This window comes from Panthera tigris, chromosome B2 (genome assembly GCF_018350195.1).
Source record: "Panthera tigris isolate Pti1 chromosome B2, P.tigris_Pti1_mat1.1, whole genome shotgun sequence".
Classification (NCBI taxonomy): domain Eukaryota; kingdom Metazoa; phylum Chordata; class Mammalia; order Carnivora; family Felidae; genus Panthera; species Panthera tigris.
Window position 1 is genome coordinate 91684757 of NC_056664.1, and position 12394 is coordinate 91697150.

Sequence of the window (12394 nt, forward strand, 5' to 3'; positions counted from 1 at the left end):
TATTTAAAATAAAACACATAAATGGCCAAGATATTTTTTTAATAATGAATTCCACTTGTTCTTACCAGTGTATTTTTTAAGAGTGAAAAAGTAAGTCTATAAATAAAACAAATGCAAATGAATGCACATGATCATACTCTGAATATTTTTGGTTGCTAAACACTATATAATACTGTGTGTATTTCGTTTTGTAACCTGAATTTGCACAAAGTTATTCATAAGGTACATAATCTCAAAATGTTGTATCCAAAATTTTTCCTGTCATTATTCCATAGAAGTGGTCATATCCGCTTAATAAATTTATTCTGCTACCATCGTAATTTAATCCAATGTAGGCCATTTTGCTAAAACTCAACTAAGTACATCCGCAAATGTACAGTTGTCTATTTAGTGCATTAAGAATTTTGGATTTTGACAAAGATGACAAAGTAGGAGGATCCTAAGTTCATCACATCCTATGGATAAACACAGATAACAGTCACATCAGTGTAACTAACCCATAAAACAAACTAAAGTTTGGCAAAACAGATTCTCCACAGTTAACTGTAGAGAGGAGGCCATGAATAATCCATTAGTAAGGGACAAGGCATGATCAGGAACCAAACTCCCAGTGAGACTAACCACAAATTGGAGGGACACCCCAAAAATGAAGAACAGAGAGGAAAAGACCCTATACCCAAGCACGCCAGACATGAGAAACCTGCACTGGGAAGACAAATCCCCATATCATTTGACTTTGAAAACCAGAAGAGTTTAACTTCATAAGTTTTTATAATTAGTTGCTGTTAACATCCGGAACTTTAAAAATCACTGGACTTGGCTCTGGGAGAGCCTGAGGGTCATAGAAAACCGTCTTCCCATTAAAGATACAGGATAACAAACAACCCAACTGAGATACAAAATAGAAGCAGTAGTTTGGAAAGTGCCTGGCGTATACAGGGAGGAGATTTTATTTACTAATCCCAGAATGAACACAGGAGGGGCAGGGATATTTAGGGGACTTCTTCAAGAACAAAAGAACTGGTGGGTGCCATTTCCTCCCCCTCTTCCCCAATGTAGATACCCGGACACTTGTAGGAACCAGCTTGAACACTCACCACCTAGCTTGCTAACACCACATATTCAGCCTTTGCATTCTCCTGTGGACTGTCCCAAGCAGCTCGCCCCACTCAGTGGGAGTCTCCAAAGTGACGCCAGAAGCATTGCATTCTGCAAGCAGCCCCAACAATGATCAGCAGTACTGCAAAGTGACTCTTACCCTGGGGAGAGGGGAAGAAAGCCACACATACCAGTTTGCAGCCCCAGCAGTGGGCTGAGGGCAGACATCTGATCTGACTACTGGCCCTGCTAACCAACAAAAATCTCACAGTAGAAAGCACAAAAAGAGAGTCTTGTAGTTTAAGGTCACATGTGACTGCTAAGGGCAGACATCTGATCTGACTGCAGGCCCCACCCACCAACAAAAGCCTCTCAGGGAACAATGTAGGAACAGAATCCTGACCTTCCATGTGACCCCAGTTCTGGCAAAAGGGCTGAAGGTAGGCATCTCCTCTGACCTAAGTCAAGCCCAAGGCAGCCCCAGACTGGCCCCTAAACAGCACAAGAAACAAAAACCTTCTGACAATAAGCAAAGAGGGCCATTGTAGCTGACTGGACTGAAGCAAATGTGGCTCAACTAGGACAGTAGGACACATGCAACACACATAAGAGACACCCCTGAAATGCCAAGTTCTGGTGATTAAGGGACATTGCACTACAGAGCACGACAGGGCCTCTTCTTCATTAGGCCACTACTTTCAAGGTCAGGAGACATTAGCTGGCTTTCGTAATCAGACATAGAGACTTAGACAAAATGAGGAAACAGAGGAATATGTCCTGAATAAAAGAACTGAATAAAATCATAGCAAAAAAAAGCAGGGGGGAGAGAAGGAGATAAGACTCAAATAAACAAAATCAGAAATGAAATAGAAATAATGCACACCACAGAACTACAAAGAATTATAAGAGAAGATTATGAAAAATTATATGCCAACAAATTGGGCAAACAGAAGAAATGGATAAATTCTTAGAAACATATAACCTCCCAAAACTGAAACAGGAAGAAATAGAAAATTTGAACAGACTAATTACTAGCAATGAAAGTGAATCAATAGTAAAAACAACTCCCAACCATAGTTCAGGGCCAGATGGCTTCCCAGGTGAATTCTACCAAACACTGAAAGAAGAGTGAATACCTTTTCTTATCAAACTATTAAAAAATAAAAGAGGAAGAAAAGCTTCAAAATTCTCTACTCTTCTCACTTCCAACTTCATTTAGAGTTGTTTTCTATTAGTGATTTTCTTTTCCTACTACTATTAATCTCATCCTATTAACATGTTTATTTTTTCTCTGTGTATTTCAAAGGTCTAAAATATCCTGAAGAGATAGAAAAGCACTAATTACTCTTTAACATGTGCCATGTCCTCATGTAAACTTCTCCTTTAGGGTTAGCTTTCAATTTCACAGCTCCAAAATGTGGAGGAGCCAATATATAGGACCATATGAGGAATCTCCATAAGGTATTATAAAAGATCAGATTGTCAAAACTAATTTTAAAACCTCAAAGATATTATTCAAATTTAAACTTCACTAATGTTTCAAGGACACAAGAATTACAAGACACAGGCAGTAGAACGATTTCATGACCACAACCTTATTTCCCATTTTTTTTTTTTTTTTTTTTTTTTTTTGTAGCATCATATGTGCTCTGGGACCAAACAGTATACGGAATCTCTAAGCATTACTGAATCAAGGGGCTTTCTGTTAGCAAATATCATTGTCTTATTTGTCAGGAGACTTGATGTTGGTATATTTATAAGGAAATTCGATGGATTCATCAACCATCTTCCTTATGTGCATCCTTCCAACAGAAGAGTATGCTGCTTCCAAAAGTGGGTTGAGACCTGCTACTTAACCTCTTCCTTCCCAGTACACCCTTTGTCTTTTATCAATATTGCCTTTCCATAAATGTCTTAGGCATCTTTATTATTTTTCTTAAACTATTTTCTGCAAAATATTATACAAAAGAACAAGCCTGTAAAGACTCCAACAAGCATTAGGCATGAACAATACAATGTGGAACAGAAATTCCCTCTACAAAGCATGCTAATCATGATTGTATCTCTTTACTTGTCTTTTGCTATTAATCTATTAGGCATTTACCCCTTTTTAAAATAGTCAGTAATTTGGGGCGCCTGGGTGGCTCAGTCAGTTGAGCATCCGACTTCAGCTCAAGTTGTAGTCTCTCAGTTCATGAGTTCGCCCCCGCTTCAGGCTCTGTGCTGACAGCTCAGAGCCTGGAACCTGCTTCAGATTCTGTGTCTCCCTTCTCTCTCTGCCCCTCTCCTTCTCATGTTCTGTCTCTTTCAAAAATGAATAAACTTAAAAATAAATAAATAAAATAAAATAAAATAAAATAAAATAAAATAAAATAAAATCATCAATGATTTGAATATTTTTTTTTCATGTTTTTATTTATTTTTGAGACAGAGACAGATCATGAGCAGGGGAGGGGGCAGAGAGAGGGAGACACAGACTCTGAAGCAGGATCCAGGCTCTGAGCTGTCAGCACAGAGCCCGACGTGGGGTTCGAACCCACAAACTGTGAGATCATGACCTGAGCTGAAGTTGGACGCTCAACCCACTGAGCCATCCAGGCACCCCAATGGTTTGAATATTTTAATGTATTTAGTACAAATGTTTATAACAGCATTATCAATGAGAGCCAAATTATGGAAAGAGCCCAAATGTCTATCAACTGATGAATGGATAAAGATATGAGATTATATATATATTATGTATCTAATTAATGGAACATATATGTTTAATGGAATATTACCTAGCCATGAAAAAGAATAAAATCTTGCCATTTGCAATGATGTGGATGGATCTAGAGTGTATTATGCTTAGCGAATTAAGTTAGTCAGAAAAAGACAAATATCATATAATTTCATTCATATGTGGAATTTAAGAAACAAAACAGATAAACATAGGGGAAGGAAAAAGAAAAAGAGGTAAACCAAAAGAGACAATTAACTATAGGGTACAAACTGAGAATTTCCGGAGGGGAGGTGGTGGGGGATGGGCTAAATTGGTAATAGGTATTAAGGTAGGTACTTGTGATGAGCACTAGGTGTTATATATGAGTGATGAATCACACTACACCTGAAACCGATATTACACTATATGTTAACTAACTAGAATTTAAATAAAAACTTGAAAGAGTACATGTCTCTTTTATAAACAATGGTTTTCCACAAGTGTTTCAAAAATCGTGAGCTTCAAATAAATTTACCCATATATTATCTTATTTGGAGATCATGTCTGCATGACTTTACTTTTCACTTATTTTTATCAGAGAAAACATAAAATTTTATTTCAACAATATATATCTCTGCCAGAGAAGTTAAAGTTTCACTTACCATATATCAATTAACTATATCACATATTTCTAATAGCAAATTGTGGCTATAGGTCAATGTTCAATAAAGTCTGGATTCTTTTTGTTAGTGAAAACAGCTATATCTTGGATATCATGGCATAGGTTTTTAAAGATACTGGCTTCCAGCTGTAATTATATAGTTCCACTTATTTATTTCCCATAAGACAATATGGTTTTGATCTTTATCTGTTCAATACCAACTAATCATAGCACAGAGAAGATAAAAGTTTTTACCAGGTATCTGGGCTGTTAAAAAACAACAATGAAAACCATAATAACCGGTGATGATCTCCTAAAACTTAGACTTACCATAATGTATTATCACAAATTTGCTTTTTAGGTTACCTCTTGAGTATTCATAACCACTGATCTTCAAAGACATCATTTTCATGATTAGAATATCTAATAGTCCTTCTTTTGTGAGTCTATAAAACTACCCCATCATTGTTGATGGGCATGGTCATCCATTAGAACAGAAGTTCTCAGTCAAGGGTAATTTTGTCCTCTAGAAGACATTTGGCATCTGGAGACATTTTTAGTAGCTACAACTGGGGTCTTGCTATTGGCATCTAGTGAGTTGGAGTTAGGAATATTACTAAAAATCTTAAAATGCATAAGGAAGTCATTCACAACTAAGAATTATTTAATTCAAAATGAAAGGTGATAAATCCTGCATTTGATTCATTATTCAGAGTCATTATTAATCCTTTCACCTATGGCCTTATTACCTATCCAGAGTGATTTTCAGCTGTAACCCATCTTTCTTGTCTTCTAGAATACATATCCCTCTGATATTCTGAACAATGGACATTTCCTTAACATGGTTTCTTGCCTTTCAGAACATTTTTATAGCCTGATACAATACCCCATGAGCAGTTCCTAAAGTCCTCCCAAAGTTTTTGGAACTACTGGTCAAACCTCTACATATACTGTTGCCTTTGAACATTAATGAGAGTCATGCAGTTTGAGAACATAATCTGTATTCCAAACTGTTGTGTGCTCACTGAGACTGCCTGTGTGCACCACAATTTTAAAAGTATCTTTGCATACCTCTGAATGGTTGTTGTAGGTAATATTAAGCCACAATTCACATCCAAATACACAATTTAAAGGCTGCTCAAGTTCTATTTCTACTGTCCTTAAGTAAATTTCACCCAAATTCACAACAGATGTATTTAAATGAGCATACTAAATTGTGAAATATAAGGACAACAGCTGCAGTCTGCTTCTCACCATTTTCAGGCAGCTGCCTTCAAAATATATAATTTTGATCTATGATTTTATATAATGCATAAACTTTGCTTTTCATTATTGTCTATCCTGTATGATTCATTGGTAGTACTTCACAGGATATCTGATAAATAGAATAGTAAATATAGGACATTAACAGTGAACTAAGCAGTAGCTGGGGCCCATAAGTAAAGTCATCAAGATATATTTTGTCCCTTCTTTACTCCAAATTATATAAGTGGAATACATAGGTAGAGTTTATAAATCAATATTTTAATTTCCCTTCTCTATAGGAACCAGGTCTGAAAGCTTCTCATTGCCACCACATTGGTAAGAGAGAGCTATGGGTATTATTCTCAGGCTCTGAGGTTCTCTCCTGGAAATAGTATGATTGTATCCTTAACTGGAACTGTGATTCACTTTTAAGCATCATTCTTATTTGCTATAATCTTTGCTTATTTCTAATTATTGCCTGTTTTGACCACTTTTTCATCCCCACCCCACTTATCCTCATGATCTTGGTTTCTAGCACAGAAGAATAGTTTACTCACAGAGCCAGCCATACAATATCCTTACTAATGTTTCTCCTTAGCTCCACATGCCTGGAAGACACAGTAGGATTTGACAGAAAAAAAATCAAATGACTACCCCTGCTTCTTGGTAATAGCACTGAATTTACATTTGATCCTCATTTGTCTATATGGAAGAAACTATGACCACCCTAAGATTTAGGAAAATGCACTATCACTTTTATGATATTGATAACATATCAACTACACTGGGTATATATAAATTTAAACCCATACCAGGCACCACCAGATAAAACAAAAGAGAAGATTATTTTCTGTTAGATGGGAAATATACATAATTGTATAAACTGCATCTTTCCTTACTCCCACATTCTGACCTCTCACACTCAGAAATATTTCCAGTTGACTCCTGGCCTTACTTCCTTTCATACTCATTTCAGTAGATTTAAATGGAATACTAATCCTTAAAAATCATCTATCTCATTATTAATTGGCCAATATTTTAATTAAAATGTAGTATTTTCAAGTAACATGGAACTACCATAGATTATTGTTTCCTTGTCCATTTCCTTACCTGAATGATAGATAATTCACCATTTTAAACATTTTATTTTATTTTCCAAGGTTGCTTCTGTTATGGGATAAATAAAGTCTAGGGTAGAATAAGTCCATCCCAGACAACATCAGTTAATAATCCACTGGGTTTACCAAGAGGATTCCAGTGTAATTCACTTAGCTGATGTGCACTGACCTTTGTCCTTGAGAAATTATTCCACATCCAGCTTCAAACAATTTATTTCCTTTTGATATTAGTGCAGTTCACTTTCACTCACCTGTTCAGGAATGGTCTGTGTCTCCCCCTGCCTTCTCATGTCCTGAATAATTAACTCAGGAATGAGAAAACAGCATCTTAACCTCCATTCCAGTTTCCTAAGGGCCAGCACATCTTGTTTATTTTGTTTTGCTTTGTTTTCGGTAATTATCTACATAACTCATACCAATACTTCCTCTAAATTTACATAGAGATTTTTGCAGCTGGCTTCTGTAACCTAGTAGTATGTATTTAAGATGAATCTAAGTGTGACTTTATTGTAATTTCTTTTTATTTATATTTATCTGGTTTTGGTATAAGGACAATTTTGGCTTTATAAAATGAATTAAGTTTATTTATTTGTTTTGAGAGAGAGAGAGAGAGCTCACAAGCAAGCAGGGGAGGGGCAGAGAGAGAGGAAGAAAGAAATTCCAAACAGGCTTTAAGCTATCAGCAAAGAGCCTGATGTGGGTCTTGATCTCACAAGCTGTGAGGCCATGACCTGAAATGAAATCAAGAGTCTGGTGCTTAAACTGAGTGGGCCACCCAGGTGTCCCTCACCTCACTCTCTCATTGCTTACATGGTTTCTGAGTTGTCTCCTGCATGTTTTATTCCCATTCTTCTATGGGTAAGATGTCCCCTCCCTCAAACTTCTTTCAAGATTTTATTTCTGTCTTGGTTTTCTGAACTTTGAATATGATATACTTGAGTGTAGAGTGTATCTTGCTTGGTGTTCTCTAAGATTCTTAGATTTTTGCCTTTGTGTCTGTAATTAATTTTGAAAAAGTTTCAGCCACTATTACTTAAAATATTTCTTCTGCCCAGTTTTCTCTTTTCTCCTGCTGGTATTCCAATTACATGGATATTACACCTTTTGAAATTTCCCCACAGTTGTTAAATATTATATTCTATTTATTATTATTATTTATTTTGCTTTTCAGTTTGGAAAATTGCTTTTGACCTATATTCAGACTCAGTGCTTCTTTCCTTAGCAATGTCAGTGTTCACTGATGGGTCTATCAAACATATTCACCACTCTCAATACAACAGTCCATAAAAGCATTCATCGTTTGTTAGTTATTTTTTCTTTGCCTAAAAAACTTAATAAATTTTTTAAATTAATTAGTTAATTAATTTTTTAATTTACATCCAAGTTAGTTAGCCTATAGTGCAACGATTTCAGGAGTAGATTCTTTAATACCCCTTACCCATTTAGCCCATTCTCCCCTCTCACAACTACTCCAGCAACCCTCTGTTTGTCCTCTATATTTGAGTCTCTTATGTTTTGTTCCCCTCCCTGTTTTTATATTATTTTTGCTTTCCTTCCCTTATGTTCATTTGTTTTGTATCTTAAATTCCTCATATGAGTGAAGTCATGTGATATTTGTCTTTCTCTGACTAATTTCGCTTAGCATAATACCCTCTAGTTCCATCCATGTAGTTGCAAATGACAAGCTTTTATTCTTTTTGATTGCCGAGTAATACTCCATTGTATGTATATGTATGTGTGTGTGTGTGTGTGTGCGTGTGTGTGCGTGTATGTGTGTATATATGCTTTGTCTTTTGTTTTTTTAAATTTCAGCAAGACTTGTAAAATTTTTTTTTTGCTGAAAGTCACATATGATATCCTGGTCATAGTAATTGTGATAAATAGTCTTTTAATGTGCGTTTATATTAATCTGGCTGTGATTTGTTAAATGTGCCATAGTAGTATATGCCAGATGCTTTACATCTGTATCTGTACATTGCCCATATTTTTATTCTTCCTTAGAATTTCTTTCTCTCAGCTTTAATTACTCATTTGTTTTTGCTATCTTTGGGTTTCCGTAGAAACACCTCCTCAGATACAGTGTAGATTGCAGACCTTTCAGCTACGATCCACAATTATGACACTGGACCCTTGTTGGTATGGTAGTAACATAGGGGAGAGGAAATGTCCTACAATATTATCATAAATTATCAATCTTTTACTGGACCTGTGTCTCTGAGATGTGAACTGCACATGTATTTCATAGTTTCCTTTTTCTCCTCAGATGTAATAGGAAGCCTAGAGTGGGATGGATTTGGAGAAATGTCTTTCCATTAGGTGGAGTAATGCTCTGAAAAAATCTTTGACACTGTTTATTCTTCCCTTCTCTTTCCATGAGCGGATCTCTCTTGGCTCATCATCATAGAGAATGTGGTGGTATTCCTGGATGTAAAATCTATAAAAGTGTGGGACTTTCCTAATATTCTTGCCCCCAAGAGGTCCCTAATCTCAATGTAGTCCACTTAGAATCAATCCACAACTTCATCAAAGTTAGCATTTAATTATTACAACAAGTTTATTGCTCTAGCTGATCTCTATTACGACTGATTTGCCAATATCTCCAGGTTTATGGGTGGTGGTTTGCCATGTCACTTCAGGTCTCTAATGGGTCCAAGAAAGACATTGATTTTCAATTTGTTCAGCTTTTTCTAGTTGTTAAGATAGGAATGGCAACTCTCAAGCTCTTTACATGTCAGAGCTGAAATCAAAAGTAATTTTCAAGCATTTTTCATCATGAATCATGATCCTCATAATTTCATTTGAAAATCTCCAAACTGGGATAGATAGAACAAATTTTCTATGACACCTTAATAGTCAGACCACTGATGGAACACCTCCATTTCCCTCATATTTTTTCATGTACTATCAACTTCATAATAAGAATCCTATGCACATCCATCTTTTTTATCTCATTCTTCAAAAGCCATCTTCTACATAATAGCACTAGTTATTATTCCTTTTCTTGTCTTCTCATTTCTCCCACTTGTCCCCCTTTCATTTTGATAACATGCATCTTAGTTTCCCATCATGATACCCCTTAATGCTGCAAGCTGAGATACCCTCAGTGTTCTCCTGGCTTCCCAAGAGTAAGTTTACATAAAAAGCACATGATTGGAGAGTTCTTCTGATCACAACATCCATTACCATCTGCATAGATAGCATTAAATTTTTTGTCCCTGGTTATTAAAAATCCAGTTTAAATTCACTTGGTATTCATAGCATTCTAACAGTGTAGGGAGAAATAGTTAATTTATACTTTGGGGAGAAGTGGGGAATTATTCATGCCAGACAATTGTTTTAAACCACAGCAAAAGGTTAATTTTCTTACCATTAGAAATATGACCAGTTAAAAAAATATTCTTCAGAATTAATAATTTTAATCAAAATTTGGAAATATAAACTTTTGAATTTAGTAACTATTCAGCCTTGCTATTTTCAAAGCTAAAGATGATTTAGGAAAGGAAATAGAGTTGTATCATATCCTTAGAATAAAGTGTTCTCACTTTTAAGTATATCAAACGGTGTTGAATTTCCAGATGCATGTCAACGTTGACATAATATCCACAAGATCCCAATTACCATTAGTCTTACTTCTTTTTGCCTCTGGCAGTGTGAAGTCTTGGGTCTTCATGAGCAAAACTGTCCACTAATCAGCCAAAAATACTGCAGTGAAGAAAAACAGTGACATGATTTTTAGCAGAATAAAAAAATGTAGTGGAAATAATTTAAAAAGTAAGTTCATGCTTGAATTGTACATTGATTGCTTTTGTTTTATTAGAGTAATGTCATTATTTTATGAATCTTGTAATGTTTTCAGTATAATAGAAAATGGCATGAGAATGTTGAATAATAAAATGCATATGAAAAAAAGTGGAAAAACTTCCTAAAAATACCTTGCATAGAAACAACATAATGGCTCAAATGTGTTTGTGTGTATATATGTAAATTTTGAAATTGGTTAATATATTCCATGGCTTAAAATCTATATGTAATACATGCTTATAATTTTACTCTGCTATATTTCCCATCATTCAGTATTAGCCATGAAAGATTATTTCTGTGTTGGTATGAAGGTTTGTAATGTGTGTGTTTATGTATGTGTGATTACGTGTATACAGTCAGTTGTTTCAGGTCAGATTGAGATCAAGTGTTTGATAAAGTAAACATTTTATTTGAATGAATTTACACTCACAATATGGCATAGTGTTTGGGTGTACTGTCTTAGCTTTTGGTTATAGCTTTTTACTTATAACATAGAGTTTTCATTTTTTATAAACCATAAGAAAATATCATCTTTAATGAGCTGATTATTTCCTCAACCAAAGCTAGAGGCATCAGGTAATAGGTAGCATCTGTACCAGCAATGTTGAATCTTTTAAAATCACCTTTACTTATTTGACTGCAATATTTTCTCAATGATTCAATATACTTTATTATTTCCCATGTCACCTTTGCCTTGGTTATGTCCAGTTTCAGGAAAAAGCAATATGTATTTGAGAAATGGTAAATGCTAGGAAAAAAAAGAATGGTAAGAAGTTGTCTTAAGTTTTTATTAAAACATTTTCTTGTATATTTTCACCAGTGTTGATTTAAAACATGAATCTTGAGAAGATAATATTTTCCTAAGATACAGCTTACATCAACATGATGCTGCCAAGACATTGTATAAGTAATGGAAACTACATGCTTTTTATTATATTTATAGATAGTGATACTACATTAAAGGCTTCCTGTATGCATATTAATTAATTAGAAGTGATATTTAATGTGGGATATTTTATGTGAAAAGTGAAATATTAATGAACTCCACATCATATGCATATTTATTTTGCTGCAGTTTTTGTTGTTTATTTGTGAGACTTAGATTTCCCATCAAGTTCCATTTCTAAGAACATACTGAGACGTTAATATCATATGCAATTTAATGTAATATTAAATTTTTAAATTATACTAATGATTTTTTGTGAATACAAATATTTTAGCAGTACATATTATGAGATGAAGCACTTAGATTAGCTTCATGGTGTAAGAAACAGTTCAGAATGAAACTGTTTAAATAAAACTGTTCCTTCAGCCCTGCTTTCCTTTTATTCCTCTTGCTTCTTTCCAACCATACTCCTATATAAAAGTTGGTTTAAGACTAATCATTCATTCATGCATAAATTTGTTTATATTTGGCCTAGAAATCAATTTAAAACATATCTGTGTCAGAGTAAGCATATCAAATAGTTTGACATCACGAATAATTTAGGTAGAACACCAAATTGCTGAATTTTTTCAGTAAAATGCAATGTGTTCATTAAATACTAAATTACCTACAAAGTTTAAACTGTTGTAGGCCAGGTCATGTTTTATTACCCAAAGTCATTTACATGATATTTCTCTCACAGTGGGCATTTAATAGATATTTTATTTAGAAATAAGTATGAGTTACTTCAGAATTAAACTGATATATAACATATTTCTGGTTACATCTTAATTTTTGTGAAGTTTTTCTCAATATTCTAGAGCTAAAGTTGAAGGACATGATCA

General features: G+C 34.6%; 1 long non-coding RNA gene across 1 annotated transcript in view; it reads right to left on the minus strand.

Annotated features, from left to right (window-relative positions):
* Positions 1 to 10350: 10350 nt before the first annotated feature.
* The window catches only part of LOC122238416, an 84724-nt gene continuing 82680 nt past the window's right edge, over positions 10351 to 12394 (minus strand). The window contains exon 3 of the long non-coding RNA XR_006217334.1: positions 10351 to 10525. This is a non-coding gene — a long non-coding RNA (uncharacterized LOC122238416). The remainder of the gene's footprint in view (positions 10526 to 12394) is intronic.